This window comes from Biomphalaria glabrata, chromosome 10, assembly GCF_947242115.1.
Source record: "Biomphalaria glabrata chromosome 10, xgBioGlab47.1, whole genome shotgun sequence".
In the NCBI taxonomy this organism is placed as follows: Eukaryota; Metazoa; Mollusca; class Gastropoda; family Planorbidae; genus Biomphalaria; species Biomphalaria glabrata.
In genome coordinates, this window is record NC_074720.1 from 12,184,354 (window position 1) to 12,211,521 (window position 27,168).

Consider the following 27,168-nt stretch of genomic DNA (forward strand, 5'->3'; position numbering starts at 1 on the left):
AGTGTGAACTAAGACAAAATCATCTCAGGCAAAAGCCCTGGATAGTAACTCTGCTGATGTGCGTATTTGCAGTTCCGTATTAGACTTGAAAAGGCCTAAACTACTAGAGATATGGGGCCCTTTTAGCGCCTTATTAAGTCCAGATATTAAGTCAGTGCTAAATATTTCTTGAGGCTTTAAGCTTGTGCTGCCTATAAATAAATCCGGCTCTGCGTATTGGACGCACGTTAGTTCACCTTATATGTTCATTATTGAACTTGATGCTTCTCAGAAAGTCAAGATGGAAATCAGTCTGGAACAATCGAAAAGAATATGAGATACAGTTTCTTCATGTTAAATAGAGGCTTTAAAACTCCACTAGTCATTGTTGCTTCTTTCTTACACGTCCAAACATAGTGCTGTCTAGAATCTAAGCATTAGTTTACATCTAAGCGGAATCAGTTTCTGATTTTGGTTGCATACCGGCTGCGATTTACCAACAGTTGAAGATTTGAAGCTACCTCTTGTTATTTACATATTTGCATTTATGTATTCTCTCCAGCCCCAAGAAACGGTAATGTGTTTATTTTCCCGCGCTGAATGTTTCTGATAAGCAGGTGACTCAACAATTAATAATCTCCTTATATAATACAAACGTTACTTCAAAAGAGAAGAAGATGACGTCCTACGCGCCATGCATCTAGTCTAGCACCGTCAATGTCATTTTAGTTTAATAGTAAGTGAATACCTACTCATGTATTAATGTATCCCTGAGGCATTAATTGAACAAGTAATTGAGACTTCAGTCTAGACTCGATATACATACAATACATAAAAAACAAATGAAGGCAGATCTAGTTCTCCATCGTATTTAGATGACAAGGCATGGCTACTTGAATTTGTGAAATATAGCTTTTTTTTTTTAAACAAAGCTTATAACAACTCTTTCTGTCTGTCTTTCTGGTATGATTGTGCGTTTTTTCCCCTAATATAAACAACATAATGTGCTATCGACTGTACTTCTTAAATGCACTAGTTAGTTCTTAGCTCGATATCTAGAGAAGGAAATTTTTATGCTATTAGGTAGCTGGACGTCAACATCAAACAAAAAAATAAAAATCGATATTAAGATTTAATCACAAACGACAGAGCGACCAAACAAGAATACAAGTTGAAAACAAAGCTTATAAAAATATGAAACGAATAATGTACAAAAGTATTAAATTGTCAAGCTTCGTTGTTTTTTTTTTAAAGCCTGGTACAGACCGCACGCTTGAAATCAGCACGACATAATATTCCCTTTACAGGAGATACATCTCGGAAAGGTAGACAAAAAATGTTAAAAGGGGGGGGGGGACTGGGGGAATTCAATTAAACACAGTCTATACCTACAAACTTTTTTTTACCTGCGAATTTCACCATACCTGAGATTGTTGTCTCAGCGGGTGGGTACACTGGAGGCCACGGTGGAGGCAGGAGAGAACTGCACGTGCCAGGAAGGATGCCAAATATTGGAAGACATAAATATTTGGCACAAAAGGCACTGGCAAATCATCAGCTTCAAATGTGAACTAATAAGTCATATTCGAGAGCCTGACCTTGCCGATCTGCATATTTTTTTTGGGTGCGTCTGTATATATATTTAGACGTAGTACGTATACAGACAATTAATGTTGAGGTACAGTTCTTTCGATATGACGGCAAGTCAATGTGTGATTACATTTTGGTATGTTGGTAATCGTTCACTAGTGTGTGAATGCTGGTACGCGTCTGTGTTGTTGGTGTAAGTTTAGTAAATATGATGGTAGATATAGGGAAAAAAAAAGCTTAATATGCCTGTGGCGGTGGTTAATGTTCATGATGGTAAATAATGAAAAACCTGCGTTTATGTTGATGGATTTTGTGTGAGTGCTGGTATGTTTTACTACATCGGTCACTGATGTGTGCACTAACATTCAGGTGAATGAAACTGTCTCAAAAAAAAAAAAGTACTGTCATACCGTATCATGTAATGAGCCGCCATAGCATGTAATAACGGAAGTTGTTCTGACATCATTAAATGTATACAACCTTCAAAACGTTCCTAAACTCAGAGTGAGTCACGAGTGTCGCTAATTATCGATAACTCTTTACCCCCTTTAAATACTGGTATTAAATAGTCACAACAGCATATTAAAATGATTAGTGCTGTTAATGCCACTGGGGAAAAAAGTATCCAGGTGAAACATTCCCAAAGGGGTCAATAGCGACGTTAAGGTTAAACCGCGTGTGTGTATTTCAGAATTAAGCGGGGCGGGCATTCGTAGAATTTCTTGAACTGCCACTTTGAAGCAAAGATTCCCAACTAAAATGAGCTCACTAGGGTTAAGCCGCAGAGATGGAGCTGAGTAATTTTGGAAGTTGCTTTAAAAAATGATAAGTAGAAACGTTGAGAGAGAGAGAGAGAGAGAGAGAGAGAGAGAGAGAGAGAGAGAGAGAGAGAGAGAGAGAGAAGTGGGGGAGGGCGTGAGGAAGGTAAAAACAAGTATTTACGAAGAGTTCCACAAGATGTGTCTACAGATGGCACGTCTAGTTAAGTCTAGGTATATAACAAAAACATTAAAAAGTTTTTTTTTTTTAAAAGAAGGAAATTTGGAGGGGGCGGAGAAGGGAATCCATTTATTTCCAAAGAAGAAACAAACAAACAAAAAATGGAAAGGGAAAGGGAAAATGAAGAGGAACACACATGTGTTTGTGTACAAGATAAAACTCTTAGATCCATGTTTCTATGAATAGGTTTAAAGGAAAGAAAACAAAAAGTATTTTTTTAACTCTTTCTCTCCTAACTGACGATACCAACGTTGATTCCACCAGAATGTGGTAAATAATTACGGAGAGAAAGAGTTAAAGATGATAATGACCATATTTTAGCATTGATTGCCGTCAGGTCCTAACAATTGTGGGGCCCTATGCGAAACCCAGTCTGGTATAGGGATAGGCATAATGTCAAAATTAAGTTTTTTTAAATTAGAAAATTATTCGTTTGTCTTTGCAATACATTTTTATTAAATGAAAGCTGACAATTGGATTGACATTTCAAAATGACAATTTAGTCTATTTTTCAGGAGATTTCCAGGACATTGTTTTGTGTATATTTTGCAATTACATGAGATTTTCAGGAGCCCCTGGAAATTCAGGAAGCCGCGGAAACCCTATAATTATATATAAGTTATAATGTTTTAATTTAATAATTTATAATTTATATATATAATTATATATTTATGCCTAGAAATAGCGCGGGACCTATGAAAGTGCGGGGCCACATACGTAGCAGTGGCCTAAGTCTGGCCCTGATTGCCGTCTAGATCTAGCAGGATTCTATTCTTTGAAATTGGCATAAGGTTGGCTTTTAAATATCATTCTTTTTAAAATTAAATCTTAATGTTTTCATCCTGTCTCGTTCACTGCTTTCACTTAACGTTGTTAATTATTTTTAATTAAACACTAGCTAGTTACATTCTGATGTATTTAATTTTTAATTGCTTTCAAGAATCAAACATCAGCAAAACGAAACAATTATAATCCAGTAGGGATATAACAAGGCCACTTCTGTAAATCGGAAGTCAAGTGTTTTAATTTTCTTTAAAAATATTATTATGTTTTAAATCGAAATAGATTTTATATCATCAAAACAAATTTCCACTTAGGAGGATCAATAATGCAGTATTAATGTTCGTTCTACTGAATATCATTCAAGAGAGTTTTTGTTTTGTTTGCAGTATCAGAAGATTGAGTTTCAGTAGCTAATGTACGTGTTCACATAAATACAAAGAATGGAAGGACTTTGTACTGGGTGTAAAGTGAATTGTGTGATGCTTTTTAGTTTCCAGATACTTTCCAGTTCTTCAAGAGCACCGTAACTGGTTGTTCTTATTCTCCTTTGCGAAATGTTAAAAAGTGGCAACAGGAATTGAAAGACTATAAGAGGAATTTTAAAAAAAAAGTTTAAACGTGAAAAAAATTAGCACGTATTTTCTAATTTTGTTTTTTTTTTAACTTGAGAAGCTTAAAGATGTATAGAAAGAGAGACTCTGTCTGTTACTTCAGACTTTCTAACAGTTTCATCTTTATCACTATTTCAAACAAGGAAAATATCAAAAATATTCGCAATAGATTAAGAAACAACATTACATTGAGTGAAAGGGGAACAACAATATTTAAGCGTTATCTTCCCCTTTCTATTTAAAACAAAATTAATTAGTTATTTTTAAAATATTATTATTGATTCCTGTGTTGTCATCGACAATGAATAATTGAGCACAATTTCAACTCATTGATCAGGGAACATGAAATGCACCAAGATACCTGTGTGTAGTCGCTGAATGAACTCTTTATGTTGTCTGTTGTATTTATGTGTATTTTTCTGTTGTGTTGTCTTTATATGAGAAACGAGTCCTTGTAATCACAACAAATTTCCGTAAGGATCAATAAAGCAGTCTTAGTCTTAGTCTTAGTCTTAGTCTTAGTCTTAGTCTTGATCCGGAGTGGAAAGTGGGAGGATTAAAGTGTAAAAGAATCCACCCAGACAGACAGACGGAGCGCATTAGTATAAGCCTTAAAATAAAAAAAAAACAAACTAACACGTTCTCTGCTTTTCTTTTACTTTAGAAGCTTATGCATATATAGATATTGTTCTTTCTGTTACATCGGAGCTGCTGACATTGCCATTTCTTTATTTGCACTTTAAAAAATATTTCAGATGGGAAAAAAATATTTTTTTTTTGTTTTGTTTTCCAGTTCACTTTTTTTTTTAAATAACAGCATCAAAAACATTCGAATGGATTTTCTATAAACTATTAAAATTACCCCTCCCCTCCCCCCAATCCTTATATGGACCAAGTGGCTGTGTGTGAAGACCCTCCATCTACATGTGCTGTGTTTAGTCGTGGTTGTTGTTTTTTAAACCAACACTTTGTGAATGTGAGAGAGCGTGTTTATTTTGTATACACACTACCCTGACTACACCCACAACAGGTATGCTGAAGGGTGTGATACTCTGATGAGTTGAAGGGCACCGCGTGAGTATGATGTAACAGATGTGTAGTGAAATGACTTCCGTTTGTTCCTGCAGTCAGGCTGTGCTACAGCAGAGGTTCTCTTGTGAGGATCGGGAACCAGTCATGCATTTTGAATGGAAGCAGACAACCTTTGTAGCATAGATAACTGACAACTTCAGGAAAGTCTCTCTGGCAAATTTACTTTTCATTATAAAGCACACCCACCCTCAATAAAAAAAAAATGAAATCTAATCATTCATTTAAAAATCAACATTCTTTTCCTGGACGAACAAAGCAATTAGCGTTGCTAGCTTTGGCTAAGTTACTGGTTAGTAAATGAGGCTATGGGTTTATGCAACATTAACTGCCTACCATTAGAGTCACTACCAGATTCCAGTAATTTAACTATGTCATCACTAGTAGGTCATATATTGACTCATTGGGAAAAACAAAAACCTTAATTGAAGGCAATGTTACCAAAACAATATTCCGTCTCTGTTTCCCCAAAGATGTTTTTATTATCTTCGTCCTTCTTTCTTGGTAAACATAAACACATTGCAATCTTCTTAGCCTGCGTTCATGCTAATGCTAAAGAACTCTATTTAAACGTAGAGTTTAGGTCTATTACTAGCGCTAAGTCTCATTTAACACGTTGTAAGACTAACATAAAAAGCAAAGGTCATATTTCTATTGCCTACGGTTAACGAGGGTGTCGTGGCCAACACAACGACCCCCCGCCATTACTTTCCTATCTAATGTCAGATACTCGTCAGAGATCAGGGGTGACCTAAACACCCTAAGTACCAAGAAGTACGAAACCCACAGTCTTCATTGAGATTCAGCCACCAAGCCCCCAATGGCTAACATAAGAGGTACAAATATAACTTTTGAAAATAATAACCCTTTTATTTCTCCTACGAATCATTGGTGTGGGTTTGTTTGTTTTTTTAATTATTTTTTTTTTTTTGCGAATGTGCACAGAATCTAAAAAAAATAAATAAAAATGGAATCAGTTGACGCATCGTACGGGTGCATGAAAACCACTGGCATTTATGGTAAAAGCTGACACAGTTAATCATACCTTAACTGACAGTTTTCTATACGAAATGATCATAACACTATAGCATTAGACCAGATGATATTGTGTGAGTGTAATTATCGCTTTTCCTTACATTCCAAAAGGCAAAGTTAAAAAAAAAATGATATTGATTTGTTTTGTTAGTATTTTAGCACCGTTGAAGTGAATCTTTGGCGCACACCTTACAGGGAAGCTGATCAAAGAACATTACTGGTGCGTGAAATGTGCAAGATGAACCAGACGAATTGCTTCTCTGTACAATACCGTTACATTAGAAGTCAAGGTCTAAGGCCTATTCAGTTCTAGGAACAAAACTCTTGTCAGTTGAAGCCAGTGAAAGGGAGAGCAGCCTTAATGATCTAAATTCTAAAAGAATGGAACCCGCAACCAATGTCTTAAAACTAGAAACTAGACTACAATGATTTTTTTTTGTACGAAGTCTAGAGTATAAAGATTAAGGAGTTTAGTTCATTTAAGTCGTCATTGTCACATTGTAAGGTCTATATTTTAACAAAACTGTCAAAAACATTTAGTTGCTCAGAAGACAATTCCGAGGACATAATTGCAGTTGACATCATTTGCAGTGTATCTTTGGTATTTTTTTTTTATTTTTTTTTTGGGGGGGGGGGGGGGGCTATGATGCTATGAAACACTAACATCTAGATCTAGATCTCACTTCCCTTTTTCACGTAAATGTCCCATCATTATAGTCTGGTATTTAATTTTAAACTAAATACATATACTGAAGAAAAACGATTTTGTTGTAACTAGGGCGCCACACAAGACAAAAATAAACTCTATCATCCTCTACAAGTCTTGCAGATTTTCATGTCTCGATCGTTCACTCAGTCAGTGGACTTCACGTCCAACAATAACAAAAAAGTTCATTCGCCCAACGACACGTTTTCCTATGTACCGCAGTGAGAACTAAAAAGACGACTACAAAACCAAATCCAAGCCACTCAGGTAGGATGGAGCCAGGACGGAAATAGGACGTAATTAGACTCGAGACGCTAACTAGACCAGCGATCTATTGACTCGCAGGAAATAAACCCGCACAGAGACTTGGCCAAGGCAGGGATGCTAATAAACAAATTAATAGTTTACAGATAGTAATTCCACAGGGCCGTCTGGGAAAATCACATTAAGTAATTGGCTGGACATTGCCGCCACTTCGACCATCATCTCATCACTAGCTTTACGTGGCCACGTTGTGCAGGGATTCCAAAAATACTGCTAGTGAGCCATACTTTGTTTGACTTGTTTGTACTCACGTATACGCTGGTTTGCCAGAAAACGACAATACGGACATGTTTTAGCGTTGTACACTGTGTTATAATAAGAGGCAAGGAACGTAGATCTATTTTAAAGTGAAATAGAGTCTATGTAATCAAAACACATTCCCTCTTAAGGATTGATAGAGAGGTCTCAGTCTTAGTTTTTCTATATGCATGTAATGTTATATGTTAAAAGCGATGACAGATTAAATCCATGAAGAACTGCGATTCAAAATATGTGAACGAGCGAATGAATAGAAAAAAATTCTAAAAAAATTGATGTTGACTTTAAAGTCTTAGTAGTGGAAATAGAAACAAAAAATCTGATAATAGTATACGCCGTTCTTCATTTCCCTCTTTTTTATTAAATAAAAGTACATTACAGTAACATAGTTCTCTAAATAACTTCATTTTGAAGAATCTTGTGCATGTCAACCCTGCAAACTTTTAATCTGATTCAGTAACTGGCGACTTCTGGACTATGCCAGGAGAAGTAGTCTGCACATAATGATTTCATGGCGACGACCATCCTGAAATGACGGACGATAATCTGCCCTTAGTTGCCAGCCTTTAATTGATGCAGACGGCGGGACATCTGACGAAGGAATCGGAATCCCGGACTTTTTGGAACGACCCATAGTCACACTCTATAAGAAGGCTTTCTAAGTTATTACAGTCATTGCCAATGTGTGTTTGTTTTTTTAAACTTAACAATGGCTATTTACGTTTCTATGTGCAGGTTATACTTTCTAAGTCTCTTCATCTGTACAGCAAAACAAAAGAGAAAAAACAAGGCTTGGTACTTTTTTGTTTGTTTGTTGGTACTCACGTGTCTTTGAAATGTTTCCCGGATATTTTTTTTCCGTTGAATTTATTACCAGCTTGAAAAGAACTAATTAAGGACAAGTGGGGCGAAATGTCAACCAATGAATCATAGAGTCACTTAAGTCAAATGACTTGTCTATTTTAAGACAGCACTTTACAACCAAATGATAAGATACCGAGAATCACTATGGAAAATAGAGAATACGGCATCCCAGAAAAATTCGTCCAGGTCCTACGACACCTTTACAGTCAGTCTAGTTGCTGCATTAAAACAGAAGAGGAAACAACAGAGGTTTTTTTTACCATCGAGACAGGTGTGAGACAGTGGTGCATCTTATCTCCCTTCCTTTTCCTCCTAGCCATCGAATACATAATGAGGAGAGCAATGAACCAGACTGCCTTTGGTATTCCATGGCGTGAACAACTCCGATTGACGGACTTGGACTTTGCTGATGATGTTGCACTACTTGGGGCTACAAATAAATACATTCAAGAAATGACGGAGAGCCTAGATAGAGAGGCACCCAAAATTGGCCCCCGCATAAACTTGGATAAGACTAAAATTATGCGAGTGGAATATAAGGCAAAGGGTGCCCCCCGTCAGACTTGGCGAGTCAAAGCTTGAAGAGCTGGACAAGTTCACGTACCTTGGCAGCATCATAACAAATGATGGAGATGCCTACCATGATGTAGCGTGCCGAATAGGAAAGGCAGGGAGCATTTTCCAAAGGATGTGGCCTATTCGGACTAGCCAAGCCATTGGACTTGAGACAAAAATACACCTTCTCAAAACAATCGTCATTCCAACTGCTACATATGCATGTGAGACATGGAAGTCGTCTGTCAAAATTGAGAAAAGACTAAATGTGGCTCAACAAAAATGGCTGAGACGGATTTGGGGAGTCAGTTACACAGATGGGAACTGGGAGTCGAACACTTAGTGAGTTTGTGACAGAGCGTCGCATGAGGTTTGCGGGACATGTTCTACGACAAGATACCGATAGGTTAGAATTAAATTTTACCTTCTGCCCCATTTTCCTAGGATTTTTTTTAATTGGGGGGGGGGGGGGCGGTGGAGTGGGACACCATTCACTATTGCTATACATTATTTTATAACAACTAAATTCATTTCTTTCAAATGAAAATTTTGATCATTTCATCTCTGCATTGTCCCGTTTATTTTCTACAAATTCTTCGAGAGTACATCTATGTCCAGCTACAAAAAAAAAAAAAAAAAAAGAGTACAATGAACGAAGATCCTTTCGAAGGGACTCAGGCACTCAATGTGAAGACACCATGTCCTCATTTGTTCCATGTGTTGATAAGTTCAAAACATCGCCAACCTATATAGCACTTGTTTTCTCATCGACTTGATTCACAATTCAATACCCCCCCCCTTTTTTCCCACCAGGTCCTTCCGATATAAGAAAAAAAATTACATGCATATTGAATACATAATAACACAAGTTGAAGAATCATTGATTATATGTAGCAAAACCGACTGAAGGCCTCTAGCGCTTTAAGTGATCTAATTAGTCACCAAAATTATTTTTTTCTTAACTAAAAGGACATCAACAATATAATCAATATTATGCCGAACTATCAGGAAGAATGATCATGTCATTATTTTATTTTGCTCCTGCTGTCTTTCAATGCCAATCGCCTGATTCTCTACACATGGCTTCACGTACCTTAGTCTATTTATCTATTTATATACATATTGTTACGTATTTCTGAATCTTCTGGCTAAATGTACTAGTAGACACACAAATAAAAACACTGCAAAGAACTTGACGACTCAACTTTCAGCTTCATATAACTTTAATGACTATTAAATCTAACATTACTGTAACATGTAGCGTAGAAGACTGTACAATATCTGTCAGTTTACAGTTAGCTATACTTCGTTGCACTGCATCTCTTCACTTCGTTGCAATTCCTCTCTTCTCAACTTGCATCGAGCCGTATTCCACAGAACAGACCAACAACACACTTCCCAGTGTCGCTCCAGGTCTCCCAAAGCTGAACCAAGTCGTACTCAAGTCTACAGAATCAGAGCCGCACACGTCTTACATCGACTGTATCGACTGTAACGGCTCAAGTCCACTGTAGTTCGCTGTATAGACTTTAACGACAGTAGTCCACTCCAGTTAACTCTACCCTAGTTAACTTGCATCGAGTCGTACACATTTCTCTTCCACAGAGCCGCACACGTCTTACATAGTCTGTATCGACTGTAACGGCTCACTCACGACTCCATACGACTCCATACGACTGACTTTAACATTAACTCTCTGGCTTATATAGAGTCCCTAATCGCTTGTCCAAAGTTGCACAAACACGGCTAGTATCCTCTGAAATAACACGTGAGGAAACGTCACATCCTGTCTTTGTTTATACATGTAGATTCCAGAAAACATCGGCTGCAGTGTCATCAAGTTGGGGTCACACGTAGTGACCTCTATCTGTCACTGTTCATTAGTAACTGTCCCCCTACTTAGATCTGTTCGTCCCCTGGAACAACACGTGAGGGCACGTCACATCCTGTCTTTGTTTGTACATGTAGATTCCAGAGGACACTCGCTGCTGTGTCATCTCGCCGGGGTCATACGTTGACCTCTACCTATCACTGTTCATTTGTAACACTGCCCCCTTCTTAGATCTGTTCGTCCCGAACAGATTCTACTTCACCACGATACTGATGAAATCGATCGACGATCAAGAAGGAAGCTTTGGTGGTTGCCCCCTTCTCAGAGATGTTCTTGCAATCTGGCCGTTGTCCATCTTCTTTCCATAGAAGAATGGGAGCCAAATCCTCATTTTTCAGCAGGTCCTCACAAATGTTTTCATCAATCTTGGTATGGAAACATCGATCTTCAGATGACGACATTGGGCACTCTTGTCGAGAAAATTCATCAGCATTCTAACGAGTTCGTGCTTCACTGGCTGAGTTTTACATTCTCCAGCATCTTTTTACAGAGCTTCTTCAGAGATACACAGGTTCATCACAGTACAGCAATATTCACATGTTCTTCTTACAACAGCAACTGACTTTGGGTTTGTACGATGTCTGTTGGGTTGATCTTCTTGTACAGTTCTGTCACAGATGGTTACTCACTACAGTTCTGACATCTTTAAACTACTTCTTTTCTGTCCTTCTTGCTTCTGACTTAATTAGCGTTCTTCTAAAACCTTTGTTATACTTCATCAAGCTATTCTCATGAGGAATGTTCTTAAATTATTCTTTAGTGGCTTCACACTTTCAACTGATATTAAGGCTTTCTTCTTTGGTCTGATGGTTCCGGACAGAATCTTTCTAAAAACATGGGCTGTGGAGTTTCATCAGTGCAGGTGGGGGTCTATCAGTGGGAGAAGTGGTGGGCTTGTTTTCTAACAACATGGGCTATGAAGTTTCATAAATGCAGGTGGGGGTCTATCAGTGGGAGAAGGGGTGGGTTTGTATCTTGATCTTGTTGGAGCCATCCACGTTGCACTCTGCATATGTCGCTTTCTCCGCCTCCTCAATTTGATATTTCTTTGGTTGCGTTGATGTCGTTGTCGTTGTCTTGCTTTCCTGTCGATCAATGCTGATGGCAGCGACTTAGCACATAGGAAGGCATTGTATTTCATAGCTGTAGTCATCAAGACTGTTGATCTAACAAGTTGCTTCAGCATTATTCTTTGATGGGTGCTTTGCGAATGAGCTGCAAGTCCACTTGAAGGCAAGTTGTCAAACACGTCATCACCTTCATCCGAGTCTGGAGGACTCGACTGTGGGGCAGGTTGATAACATTCAACGTGCAAAGGTCCATCAACTTCAGCATCAGTTTCTATTGTAATTCCTTGACTATCACCAGGGCTTCTCGCGCCTACCTTGATAGCTGTACAAGCTTCTGTTAGGTCTAGAGCTTGTTGGTGTATTTCTTGGCATTCACAGTCTTCTTGCATAGCTACGTACGTACAGTTCTTGTCAAACGCATGAGTGCAATAATCAAGCTTCGAGTTCCTCTCGTAGACACTGGCAGATAGACAGAAGTCTTTAAGGCCCACAGCAACAGGCTTGGACGCAGACCCAACGTTGTCTTGATCTGTTTGGCTAGTTGCGGTACTCATATCAGGTTTATCTGTAGCTAAAGCTTCGGTCAAACTATAGGTCTCTTCTATTGTTTCTTCAGCGGTCTCATTCTGCTTCTCGTTGAAATAGTAACAGCTACCGTCTCTTTTCATTTCTTGTGGGCCACATTCGTTTGGTTTACTATCACAGTCACAGACAGCACAACCATCACCAGCATCCCTATCGTAATTGTCTGTATCGCCACATTCTTGGTTGGACAATTGTTCGCTGTTCATCAATGGTGTAGTTCTTTCATCTGTCGACTCAATCTGATACTGCTGAGTGTTCAGTAGCTGGTTCATCACGATTCTCGTTTGATCTTTTATTGTATCTGTTTGTTCTTCAGTCTTGTTGGGCGTGGTAGCTATTTGTTCATTCTCATTCATGACTTTAATCAACTGGTTAAATGAAGAAAATCTGGTGTTGATTTCTGATTCTATCTCTTTAATGCTCTCTTTCACCGAGTTCATTTTGTATTGCAAAGTTCTCAGGAGCTCCATCGTATTAGGTTTGATTTCAAATTGGCAAGTGTCTGGATTCTCATCTTCCTCCAACAGGGCTTGTCTGAGACGTGCTGTTAGCGTTTCCTTATTTCCGTTAAGCTGTAGACCTCTTTCTCGAAGCTCTTGTCTAAGTTCTTTCATGTCAAGTTCATTAAGAAGTTTGGTGGAATACATCCTAGCCAGAAAGATCCCACTTCTGACACCAATTGTTACGTATTTCTGAATCTTCTGGCTAAATGTACTAGTAGACACACAAATAAAAACACTGCAAAGAACTTGACGACTCAACTTTCAGCTTCATATAACTTTAATGACTATTAAATCTAACATTACTGTAACATGTAGCGTAGAAGACTGTACAATATCTGTCAGTTTACAGTTAGCTATACTTCGTTGCACTGCATCTCTTCACTTCGTTGCAATTCCTCTCTTCTCAACTTGCATCGAGCCGTATTCCACAGAACAGACCAACAACACACTTCCCAGTGTCGCTCCAGGTCTCCCAAAGCTGAACCAAGTCGTACTCAAGTCTACAGAATCAGAGCCGCACACGTCTTACATCGACTGTATCGACTGTAACGGCTCAAGTCCACTGTAGTTCGCTGTATAGACTTTAACGACAGTAGTCCACTCCAGTTAACTCTACCCTAGTTAACTTGCATCGAGTCGTACACATTTCTCTTCCACAGAGCCGCACACGTCTTACATAGTCTGTATCGACTGTAACGGCTCACTCACGACTCCATACGACTCCATACGACTGACTTTAACATTAACTCTCTGGCTTATATAGAGTCCCTAATCGCTTGTCCAAAGTTGCACAAACACGGCTAGTATCCTCTGAAATAACACGTGAGGAAACGTCACATCCTGTCTTTGTTTATACATGTAGATTCCAGAAAACATCGGCTGCAGTGTCATCAAGTTGGGGTCACACGTAGTGACCTCTATCTGTCACTGTTCATTAGTAACTGTCCCCCTACTTAGATCTGTTCGTCCCCTGGAACAACACGTGAGGGCACGTCACATCCTGTCTTTGTTTGTACATGTAGATTCCAGAGGACACTCGCTGCTGTGTCATCTCGCCGGGGTCATACGTTGACCTCTACCTATCACTGTTCATTTGTAACAATATATAAAAACAAAATTAATTAATTGCGACTAATTGATTAACAAATTGGTTGATTCTTTTATTATTATTGATTCATGTGTTGTTATCAAGTACAGAAGTGGTCGAAAATCTATTGCGAAAATCGAAACATACAAGATGAAACAACAAAAAAAAGATAAAGAGTGAGTTAATATAAGCGTTGTAAAAAGTGTTGTTGTTGTTGTTGTTTTTTTTTTTGGGGGGGGGGGGGGGTGTAAATGATAGTGATGTGTTTATTGTTGAAAATTATTCCCAGACGATAAGACAAAACGCCAGGCCAATGTGTACTAGATCTAGGCGATTTTACAAATTGTCTTGCTACCAGTAAGCTAAATGTTTGAAGAATAAGATCAAGAAAACAGGAGTAGAACTTTGCAAGGGAAAACAAGCAGTCACGTGGGCTGGGCATACAAGAAATAAGTTGTAATTAGAGGAGGGATCTACAGAGTATTATATAGATCTACAGAGTATTATATAGATCTACAGAGTATTATATAGATCTACAGAGTATTATATAGATCTACAGAGTATTATATAGATCTACAGAGTATTATATAGATCTACAGAGTATTATATAGATCTACAGAGTATTATATAGATCTACAGAGTATTATATAGATCTACAGAGTATTATATAGATCTACAGAGTATTATATATTTTACCACAGCTGGAGGACAGGATAAAAACAAACAAAATTACTAACTAAAAGGAATCTAATGTTATACACCATTTATATATAGGCCTGTGCTAAAAAGGTTTAGTATCCATAACAGACACATTGTGTTCTTATTGTCGGCCATCTAAAAGATCTTGGTAGAAATTAATAATTCACGTTTGTTTTATAAAGTTAGCTTTTTTAAAAAAAAAAATTGTAGTTCTTCCAACACCACTAGAAAGGTTTGACTTTGAAATGGGACCAAAGCATGCGTTGCTCTGAGACTCTGAGGAGGGACATTGTTAGTATAATATCCAGTATAATATCTAGTGGACAGCTGACTGCTAAGATAAATGCAGCCTGTGTTTCTGGACATTCAATTGTACACACGATGAAGGCTACCACAAAACCTCATCTGAACAATCACTTCGTCAGTGCCTCGGAAACAGGCTTAGCGAAGAAGTCCTTCATTTATTGTTGGTGTAAACGGACTGCTGAACCCTTCGGCCCTGCGATCGTGACCCCCAACCCCTAATCAATAAAAAAAAATTACGGTTCAATACTCACTGGAATAGTGAATGGCCTTACGGCGACCTACTTTCACAAAAAGGGGACGATCGTGGCAGTGTTTCGAGACATTGATTGCTCACACACAAACGCCCATACCAAGTAAGCGCACATCTTCATACCCACTCAGTGATTAGAAGCGGACATCGATCAGTGGCATATTGAACTGCCAGCCCCAGGCATGATGCCATGGTGATAGTGAACGAGTTGTGGCACGCCACTGTATACCTGAGATAGACGCACTCACACTTGATATAGATTTCATTGTTTCCTTGTTCGATCGACGTCGTTCAAAGAATGAGGACTGAACGAGAGAATAAAAGGGAGAAAGCAAATATGGCAAAATGGCTAAAAAAAAAAAAAGGAAAACAAATTGAGGAGAGGAAATGTAAAAAAGAAAGAAACAGTCAGAGTAGAGATTAAATGGACGCTGTGACTTAAACACGTTGAAGCAGTAAGAGCCCAATAATAACCATGTGAAGTCAGGCGAGGCTTCAAGTGTATTCAGCGTGTTTTAACAATTATATGCTGCTATACATTGACAACCTCGATGTTCCAAATCACGCGGTCGGCCTTTGGTATTTGGCCCCAAATGAAAAAAAAAACAAAACGCAATGAATTAAATGCGACAATAGCACAAATGTGCTTCGTGGACGATTCATGTTCACCAGACTAGAAATAACGTTTCGACATTTCACGAAACAAAGGTCTTCTAAAAGATGTAGTCGAACAAATAGATCTAAACATTTGTGAATAAGCCTTGAATCATTGTAGAGACTTAAAGAGAGGCTAGTAGACATAGAGGCTTGTAGACATAGAGGCTAGTAGACATAGAGGCTTGTAGACATAGAGGCTTGTAGACATGTTTGTAAAATGTTTTGTAAAATGTTTTACATGTTTCGGATGTTCCTTCAGAGTTGAAGATAGTTTACTTCCTAGTCCAAACCTCCCGCAGGACGACGGGGGATGGGAGCGGGCAGGGTTTGAACCCTCGACCGTCGATAAATCCGAACGACAGTCCAGCGCGCAAACCGCACGACCAGGCAGCCATCCAAGGACATGGAGGCTAGTAGACATAGAGGCTAGTAGACATAGAGGCTTGTAGACATAGAGGCTAGTAGACATGGAGGCTAGTAGACATAGAGGCTAGTAGACATAGAGGCTAGTAGACATAGAGGCTTGTAGACATAGAGGCTTGTAGACATAGAGGCTTGTAGACATAGAGGCTAGTAGACATGGAGGCTAGTAGACATAGAGGCTAGTAGACATAGAGGCTTGTAGACATAGAGGCTAGTAGACATGGAGGCTTGTAGACATAGAGGCTTGTAGACATGGAGGCTTGTAGACATAGAGGCTTGTAGACATAGAGGCTTGTAGACATAGAGGCTAGTAGACATAGAGGCTTGTAGACATGGAGGCTTGTAGACATGGAGGCTTGTAGACATAGAGGCTTGTAGACATAGAGGCTAGTAGACATAGAGGCTTGTAGACATAGAGGCTTGTAGACATGGAGCTGTATATTTGAGATTGGATCCATGTTTCACAATGTTTTCTATAAAATGTTTTTTTTTATTGAGTCTTGTGCGAGGCTCCACCAATCGGAGGCCGTAGACGACTGCCTACTTTGCCTCTGCCTGAGGGCGGTCCTGTCTTCAATCTACAGATAAAATATAACATTAAAATTAAGTGTTCTAAGCAGGATATCCGAGGAGAGACCGGTCCATTCTATTATGTTATCCAGCCGTTGTTTTTCTTTGGACGACAATTTCTTTCGTGCTCCCTCCACTGTTCCCTGAAGAATGACTTTTGATAGTGAGTCATGTCTTACAATATTCACCAAACCAGCTCAGCTTTCATTTCTTCAAAGTATTGGGTTTAACGTGATAAAATTGTTTAAAATGGTAAAACAAAGAAATTGAAAATAACATAAAATCAAATCATCAACGAAAATTTCACTATTTCTGTACATTCCAATGAGTCTAATTTCCCCGCCAGTAGTGAACTCGGCAAATCTCAGTATGGAGAGGCGTCCTCGAGTGGGAGAGCAGCTCCTTTATCGATCCGGAAGATCTAGATTTCCAGTCTTCATGTTATTATTGCTGGAGGGAGTAACGAGGATAATACCGAGAGGAGGGGGTACCGATAATAGTGGGGCAGGGAGGAAATAAAGTTTATCCCAGCCATTTCTCATGAATTGAACTGACCTCAATCAGGAGGCTAGATAACAAATGAACATCTTCTGTTTCTTGCGTGCTCACAGATCGCGTGTGCGTTCCGTGAATTGCAGGCCAAGGATGTCCGGCCCTGGCATCTGCTTAAGTTTACAAACATCAAGCTAATATCCCAGACGGAGCGGAAAGTTTAATGTAAAAAAAAAAAAAAATACGTGCCTCGTTTAGAACGTCAATATAATTCAAGGTCAACCAGATATACGAATTACTACATAGTTATGTGCTGAATTAAGAAAGGAAGAAAAGAACGAAAAAGAAAGGAAGAAAAGGAAGAAAAAAGAAAGAAAATACCCACTGACGTCACCTACAATATTGTTTTGTTGGTTCAAGAAAAAAAAATTTGAAAAAGAGAACTTGGTACATCGAATATAGTCCAAGAGATAATTGCATCATGTCAGTGTAAATAATGTTTACAAGAAAAAGGTTACTTATGATGTTAATAAAATAAAAGCTTCGTGGACTTGTACTATATTGACTGCAATCACTTCAATTATTTTGAATCAATCATGTAATTTGTAATAGATCTAATTCTAAACTAACAATAATAAATTTGTGCGATCGGAAATTTGGGAAAGGTGGTGGACGTATCAGGAAGAATTTTCCCAGCTGCCTTTTCAAAAATTGTTAAAAAAAAACAAAAAAAAAAACGTTGCTCGAGTCTGAATTTGAGCTCGAAGTCTCGAGCCCACGTGATGGACAACGGACACGTTAGTCACTGAGCTATTCAAGTACTTATAAAATTTGAAGGTTTTATAGGCTAAAATAGTCATGTTAATTTTTTTTTATTTTTTTTGTTGCGGAACGACTTAATTCTATACACCACGCATATCTCACCTTAGCCTAGTACATTTCTACATAAAACAAAATTAATTAATTACGAATAATTAATTAACTAATTAATTATTTTTTTAATGATTCATGTGTTGTTATCGACAATGAATAACCTGTAATAGGTTCCACCCAGACGGATAGATAGACGGAGTTAATATAAGCTCTTAGTAAAACAAAAAAGTTCATTTGGTAGGAAAAACATGAGAGGGGATTTTAACAAGGATCCACTGTTTAACATTCAAAGGAACATTCTGTCTAATAGTATGTTACCTAGCGTCAACTGAATCTAGCACTGAGTTCTAACAGAGAAGCATGGACTATAGAAAATGATATTACAGTGAGGACAAAAGTGACTGTCCGACAACACAGGAAATGATCTCGTTTCGTTGTGATTTCCGATAGCGGGTACTTTAGACATGCTCTCGAGATAACGCTCGCTTGATAGCCATAGATCTAACACGAACACAGTTCCATGGTAGAGTGTTGGGGGGGGGGGACGCACCAAGAACGACTCTGCATAGCCTACGTGTGTAGCTAAATCTGTAGAAAAAGGAGGAACAGTAAGCGGCAGTAGGCCTATAAGCACACCAAACAAGACACATTTTGAACACATTCGTGGACGTTTACACATTCAGAGCCGAGATAAAAAAAATATATAATGACTTAAATTTTTAAGTAGGCCGTCTCGTGTACTAGATCTTGAACATTGTCGATTCCGAATAATCGTACGACCATATTGATCCCAATAACCGGCTGGTCCGATTACACGTAGGCCTATATTTTGTGAAAGTTTAGATTAAGCGGTGGTCCGAATAACCAGATTCGATTGTATGTCTTTTGTCATGAATAAGAAGGGGAGAGTACCCCCGAACAAAAAACACATGCATAAAACATGACAGAAATTAGCATTTTTCTCTCGTGTAGTCAACACAGAAGATGTTTTTGTTCTAAAATGCCATCTATATTCCAAGCAACTGGTAACTGCCTCCTTTTATCGATGGACTAAGATCCACTTAATAAGCCGGGCATTGGATATTATGTTTGTAGTGTGAACTAAGTTGTTTGTTTTTGGTCGGGTCTTGAGTATGGGGATCATTACAAACCACACTCTCACGTATGTCTCTATACGTCTATGTCTTCATATTCATATCTATTAAGCTCTGCCTATTTTATTTTGTTTTTGTTTTCGTATAATGCGAATAAGGGAGGATATAGTCATTCACCTCAAGACATCACGACCAGGGCATTGCAGTCCATTTATAAAGTTCATTGTCCAGTGAAAAGCGACTGGACACGCCTGACGCTGAATATGGTAATGAGCAACTTAATAAGCGATAGTTTTGACCTTGATGCATCGACTAAGTCATCATGGTCCCCTTTATAAATGGTAGGCTCTGACATAATCATGTGACCAGTGGGTCCTGTATTTGTCATTGGTAAAAAGTGTTTCTTATTCAATGGTACAGCAATGTCAGCTAAAAAAAAAAAAGCTTACATGCTTTTTCCTTAATGATTACTAACAAACATTTATTTTACGAGCAAAGATACCCCAATCTCCGTTCGGATGGGGCGCCATACGATAAGAATCAACAGCTGCTAAGGAATCATTGATCCGCCCCCCCCCCCTCTCCCTTTCTTGTATTCCCAAAAAACTTTAACAAAAAAAAAAAAAAGATCTGCAGTAGCAATATAACGAATACATGAAGTGACGTCATATCTTTGTTACACGTCAAAATGTGCAGCAGAAGTAAGGATCTCCCCAACGTTTCTGAGCTGTAATTAAAATGAAGAAATGTTGACTCCATATCTATGTCAGTGTCTTTTTTTTTTTTTTTTTGCTGATTATATGCATGGCTTTACAGGTGTATTCATTAAATCTATATAATAATGTCCAGCTTACTGTAATCTAAAACGAATGTTTTCATTGTTTATAATTATTGAGCTCGTGGGTCATACTTTATGTTGAAATGACAATACGCCGCTGGGTCATGTCTCCATTCTTCTGCTCTTAAAATGAGATGGTCACAACACGTTTGTAAAGCGAAGTTATTCACTGACATAGATATGGAGTCAACGTGGCGGCTGGGTATGAATAATTCATCCACTCATTCGTGTACTGTTCGACGACAATTACTTTTAATTAACCAATGCGTACAGACAGACCAGAAAGTAATGAACGAATCTGAAGGAATTGTACATGGGACTATAAATGTACAGACTAACTCTAGGCGAGAATGAAATACAAGTCAGATCTAACAAAACTTACAAATAGTTTTAATAAAGTATCATTTGCGTAAGTTAAAAAAAAAATTGAATAGGTCTTGAAAGAATGTCAGTTCCCAACTTGTAGGCGGACCACGATTTGGATGGATTGGCGTTATAGATGTTTGAAAACCTGAATGGTAAGAATTGTATTCACATTCTTGAAATAAACAATACTTTAAAATGTACAAGCCGGGAATACGCCCATGTTGTTTTTTTTTACAAGCATTCACCACTATTTCTTTTAATAACTGGGTTTTTTTTTTCATTGAATTCTAGATCTAGGCCTACACAGATCGGGTCTCAATCAAGGAAATTCTATGCCGAACTAGGAGTCGAACACTTAGTGAGGTTGTGACAGAGCGTTGCATGAGGTTTGCGGTGCATGTTCTCCGACAAAATGAACTACGCATACCAAGAGTTGCGATGACATGGAGGCCAATACGAGGAAAGCGCAAACAGGGACGTCCTCGTATAACATGGCGCCACACCTTCATGGAGGACCTCAGAACAGTGGACTCCAGGTGGGAGGAGGCTTCAGACATTGCCAGAGACAGATCTGGATATATGTCTTCGGGGATTTCCGAATTCATTTAAGAAATCCTATATATATTATATCTAGACTGGACATGGAGATCTTTTAACACTACAAAATGTGAAAAAAAAAATTAAATGTTGAAACAAGGTGTTGTTTTGTAAAGTAGTTATAAGAAGTAAAGTTGTTTTTTTCAACCCTAACCTATGTAACGTATAATTCAATGTTTAGATCTAGATCTGGTAATCGAACATCGAAAAAAAGAGCACTCTCGTCTCATAATTATACAGAGCACACTGATGAGTCAGTGGGACAGCTGGAGAACCTCTTAAGATGTTGTCTCATGGGAGAGAGTGAGGGAGAGTGTCAGACCAAGTATCGATCCATTAAAACATTTACAACCGCATTAGCGCATCGATTATGTTTTCTTTTGTAATGATTAAGCAACATCCAAAACCAACTAGATGCACTGGTATACATGACATAGAGTGTTCCTGGGCTTGGCTGTGTTACAAGAGTTGTAAGTCTGGTTACGTGGACTAAACAAGGCCAGTACGTGAATTAAAAAACAAAGCAAAACTGTTTAATGGTCTTTAGGACTAGTGAGAAAAATGTGTCAACACTTAGGTCAGTGACATAAAAATGTCAAGATAACCTAATGTTCTCTACACTGTGTCCCTCTCACCCTTTCTTGTATTTTCTTCACAATATAATTGTAATTTCAATAATATAATGAACCAGTTTAAACGTACAGGAACAAACAAAAGAAATAAAAGAATAATAGATTGCATGGTGGATTAGCTTCAGGTATTGTACAACTTTGGTTTTGAAACCACAGAGCCAGAGATCAATTAATAATCTTGAAACAAAGAAAAACAAACAAAAGGAAAAAAAAAAGATTATAAAACATTTTTGAATTGATTCGTGTATTGTCATCGACAATCAATAATCATACAAAATTTCAACTTGATCCGAGAATGTGAGGTGGTAGAAAAAACGTGTCAAATGGGAATACGGGGATTAAATTCATATATACATCCACATCTTTCATTAAGTAGCAGTTATTCCCCTTATTTCGATGTCAAACAAAATAATTAATCATCAATAATTAATTAACTAATTGGTTTATGTTTTTAATATTCATGTCTTCTCAGGTACAATGAATAACTGCAAAGTTTCAACTTGATCCGAGAAAAAACATGTTGAAACATTTTACCAAACAGACAGAGTGAATTGCTATAAGCTTAATATAAAAAAAAAGGAGGACTACACAAGTAAAAGTGTAGATTTCCATTTTTGTTTTCAAGAAATGACTAATTTCACGCGTTTCCTCCAGCTCCTCGATGATATGAATTTCTCAACGTAATGATCACGCCATGCCTGTTCAATATCCAGACTTCTAAGACCTTCAATCAAGTTTAAGCAGTACTGTATGCCCATGTCTCCTAAGAATCGCTTCAACTCTTTTTATCTATCACACAAACTAATTTGAAACCGCGCTGTGACGTGTTACAGTCATACCCCGTGGGCCCATCTTGTTTATTCTCGATATGAATTACAAACTAACATCGACCAGTACTTCTGCCAAGGGTAATGCCCATCAATTTGCATAGTGCAATATAGTATCTGGTACAACAGCACTAAGCAAATGTATTGTTAGTCTACGTGGAACTCTTGTCTTTTTTATTGCTTAGATTTTTAGCGGCCCCCGAAAGGGGAAAAGACGCTATTAGTTTTGTGTGGAATGTCTGTCCGTCCCGTTCAGATCTCATAAACTATAAAAGATAGTGAAAATCTGACACCATAATATTTTAGACCATTCAAAGTTCTAATACAACTGCTACTTTTTTTTTCTTTTCTAAAAGCGAAAAATCTAATTTTTTAAAATCACTTAATGCAAGCAGATTTTTCATAAAAATACACCACTTTTACAACTATTCATTATTATTAGTAACAAACACGGGAGGCTCTATAGAATTGGCAGCGTTAGCCAGCCATATTTATAACATATAAACAGCAAATGGTTTTAGATTCTTTGTCAAAAATTTTTTTTATTACATTTGTATTGCTAAGTTATGTAAGTTATGTCATACTAACTACTGACTACTACATTTACACACAAAAAAAGGTTTTTTTTTTAAAGAGAAAAAAATCTATTTAGTATGCATATAAGTTGGACATAATTTAAAACAACAATTAATAAGTAGTTTTTCAAATTATCGCGTGAACTGCAATGCCTCACAGCCAAAATAGAACGCCTGTTTTTTTTTTTCCTTGAGGATTTGAATAAGAGATTGACCCTTTGCAAAACAGATCAATTAGATATTCATTATAAGACATCAGTTAGGCCAGGTTTGCATCTAACTTCACATTCACTTTCACCTTTCCTTTGGTCTGCAAGATCTGTCAACCTTCTTTCTCCATTCTTCTCTGTCATTTGTCTTTGATAGAATTTCATTCTGATGTTCTTTCTGAAAATATTGAAACCTGCCTTTTTATCTGCCTGTAACCTTTGTTTTTTCTTACTTCTAAATTAAAAAGTGTGTGTCTAGATGTACAAATTCACCAGTTTGATACACATTTTAGCTTGCAGACGTGTTTCACGCCTATCATTGAACGCCATAGCACTCTAGCAGAGTCTGTTCACCTAAATAAACAAACAACAAGAGGAACCACACACTAGACTAGACATGTATATACAAGAGAGGCTTCCATGGTCTAACTGAAACTGTAAACAAACGTGTAGGAGTTTCTAGGTCTAAGTTCGTCCCGCCAAATGCAACTATAACTTAGAAATCAATCTTAGAACCCTAATGTTAGCTAGCAAGTCAGTCTAGATTTGATTCATATCTATACATGCAGTTGCATATCAATTCCCTAGCCGGCTTTAGTTCCACCATTTATATCGTCAATGACTAACATTTTAGTTTGTGAAATGACAATCCACATTATCTCTCATAGACTGCATAAACAGAAGCCAAGTACCAATTGATGAACGTAAAATAAAAAAATTCCGGCTTTTACCAAGAATGGAACTCGGGACGGCACAGTTCGGCATTCGAAGTCTCGTTACCGATTTGGTCTCACTCCCACACCCCCAGCGCACACATTTATACTTGTAGGCTTTTAAGTTATATTAGACCGAGCTGGATAAAGTAAACAAAAATAGGATAAATACACCAGTAAAATTAGAGATAATTAAAGAGAACAACCTGTTATAACATTTCTTTAAAGGTTGGCACAGAACTACGTGTAAGTGTGATGGTGTTAGTGACGAGGTGTCACCATGTGTTTGTTTTCTTTTATGAGGAAATGGGTTTAAAGTTAAATAAATAAATTTATTAATTAAGTGTGAATGTGTGGGGAAACACTGGTCAACAGTACAAATACATTATTATCCGCAAGTAGGAAGATCGGTCAGTCTGTGCTTAAGAAATTTCCTGTCCATCACTGTCTGGATGTCTGAATATAGCTCGGTGTTAGGCACTGTAATGTCAAAACTAAAATCGTTATTTCCACTTACACATTCGCGAACAAACGGCGTTTTGATAGGAGAGAAGGAGCTATAGGAATCTGTACCAAATTTTTGAGATGTAGAAGAACTGGACACTCACTCCTGAGTTAGGTGGGTGGGGGTGGGGGGGGAGGCTCTGTGCCCCATCTAACGAGACTTCTAAAAGATCACGAAACTAAACATAACGTTCTACCATGACACAGGAATGAATGGAAGCCGGAAATTTACAAATTGAATAAAACAAAAAACCATTGTGTTTTATCACGTGCGGCTTTGACAGGAAGTTGATAAACATTGTCTAACCATTTTCTTTATACATGCCCTCTTCCCTAGTATATCATACATACCATGAGCATACGAAAAGGTTCAAGTAGTATTCAGAGTATCATCAAAGTTGAATATTGTATCTGTTAGGTTATATCTAAACATACAGCTTGGAAGTCGCCCATTGAACTCAGTGCTATTTGTTCGGATAGTAAGGCGAGAGAACAGAGACAAGCAGATTCGTTTTGATAGAGCAACGTTTCTCAACCTGTTTTCCCCGAGTACCCTTTACGTTGACTTTGTAAAAGTGTCTATGAAAGTCTACTCGTATGCAATCTTCTTCCACCTAAACAGTTTTTTTTTTTGTTTTCTTTCAAGTAAAGTCCCACGTCATTAAGTGTCGAGTCAATTGTACTCTCTGTAAGGGACACCAGTGTTTCCCAAACTGTGTTCCGCGAGGCCTGAATAGAAGTTCCTCGAACTACTGGAATAATTAACTAGTAGGCCGCGACGTGAATTAATATCTCTAAAAAATAAGCAAAGTGTTCCGCTCAATACTCTGAATGTGCGAAGTATTCCGTTAAAGAAAAGGTTTGAGAAACACTGAAGTACACAATTAGATCTTGAACTGATGTCTATTCATTTGATTATTTAATTATTTATTTCAGAAACAATCCTCGTAGTGATCGAATGCAGCACGGGTTTAGGTTTTACCCGTGCTAAGAGAGGTGGCACAATAAATAATAATAAAAAAAAGACCAAGGTTTGTGCGAATCTTAAGAGCAGTCGTTATGAAGTCATAAAATTAGACCCCCCCCCCCCCAAAAAAAAAATGTCATGCATATAGTAGCGCTTCCTTCATTCAGTACACTCAGGACTTAATATTCACAAGCGCGAAAGAATTTATTTTGTTAACAATTAGATCTAATATACAGGTAAACATTTAAGTGTTGTTGTTTTTTGGAGCCTATCGCCAGCATCACATTTTCTATTGGTCTCGAGCGTAAGTCCCTCGGGGTTAACCCTTTTGATGCGTGTGGTAGTCTAGCCTTTAAACACTAAAATTGTAATTCCATTTTATAAGCACTCTTGTAAAAAAAAAAAAAAAAAAAAAGCCCAGCACTTTAAGGGTTAATAAAGACCTCTCCCTTTTTCTACTATACAATGAAAAAAAAGAACAAACATTTGTACATAAACCAGTATTACAAACATTTGTACACAAACCAGTATTACAAACATTTGTACATAAACCAGTATTACCGCCGATAGTGTGAGCAGGTGTCAGACCCGTACAGCTTACGATAACAGGTTGATGCTGATAGCTCATCCCTCAAGGCAAACCACAGGCAGGGATAGGCGACATTTACTCCATCGTTCTTTCAGCGAGGGGTGATACTAAATTTAGCTATGCATCTATTTTGCAACTATTTACCTTCGCTAACACGGGAAAGGCCTACTGGAATAGGTTAAGTTCTAACACTGTGTTTGCATCACACAAATATGTATCCAGACCAACGGTTCTAATCCTGAATTTTAGATTACGTTACACCAACACGGAAACATTTGAAATACTTAGCCAAATTGTAATGGTCATTATCAGGATTGCATATATATATATATATATATATGCAAGAGAGAAACTTAAAACCATATGAATGATCGAGGCTGCACTGTAAATATTTCATTAATCAAAATCAAAGCATTTTTTCCCATTATTTCAAAAAGCATTCTTTAAGAGGAATGGCAAACACAAAATATAATTATTTCTAAACTAGTATAGTGGGATTAAGTAAAGTTTAGAAATTCAACCGACAAATTTTTATTACTATTATAATATATGTAAATTTGACTCTAAAATGTTGCGCAGTTATTTACCGAGCCGGGTCACTGAGGGTGAATATGTAGGCTGAGATGGGCTAGACGTAGAGGTGTGATTGTTATGCCCAAAGATCAAGTTCCAACAGCTATGACGCATGTATTACGTAACGTACCATTTAAGCTTACTAGTAAAAAACACTTACTAAACTTCCTTAAAACACACACACAACTACAAAGAATACTCAGTGTATATAAAATTGTGTAATTGCGCGCGCACATGGAATCTAAGTCTACAACACTTCATTTTGAGTAGGCAGAGAAGATAAAAAAAAGGCCTTAAAATGATTCCCATCTAATCCCACTTATACCTATTCACACATGCACTTATATCTATAAACACATGCACTTAAGCTTATCCTCGTCAAATTAACGCGCCCATTCTTCAAAAGTGCACTTGAAAACTTTCATTCCTAGATGTGCGTCACACAAGTGTAACATTTTCAACACACAAGAACTGTTGTACTGATT

At 37.8% G+C, this 27,168-nt stretch overlaps 1 protein-coding gene across 2 annotated transcripts in view; it reads right to left on the minus strand.

The window, feature by feature from the left end:
• Window positions 1–27,168, minus strand: part of LOC106071946 (CD9 antigen-like) — a 58,519-nt gene that overhangs the window by 22,065 nt on the left and 9,286 nt on the right. The gene's annotated exons all lie outside the window — the stretch shown is intronic.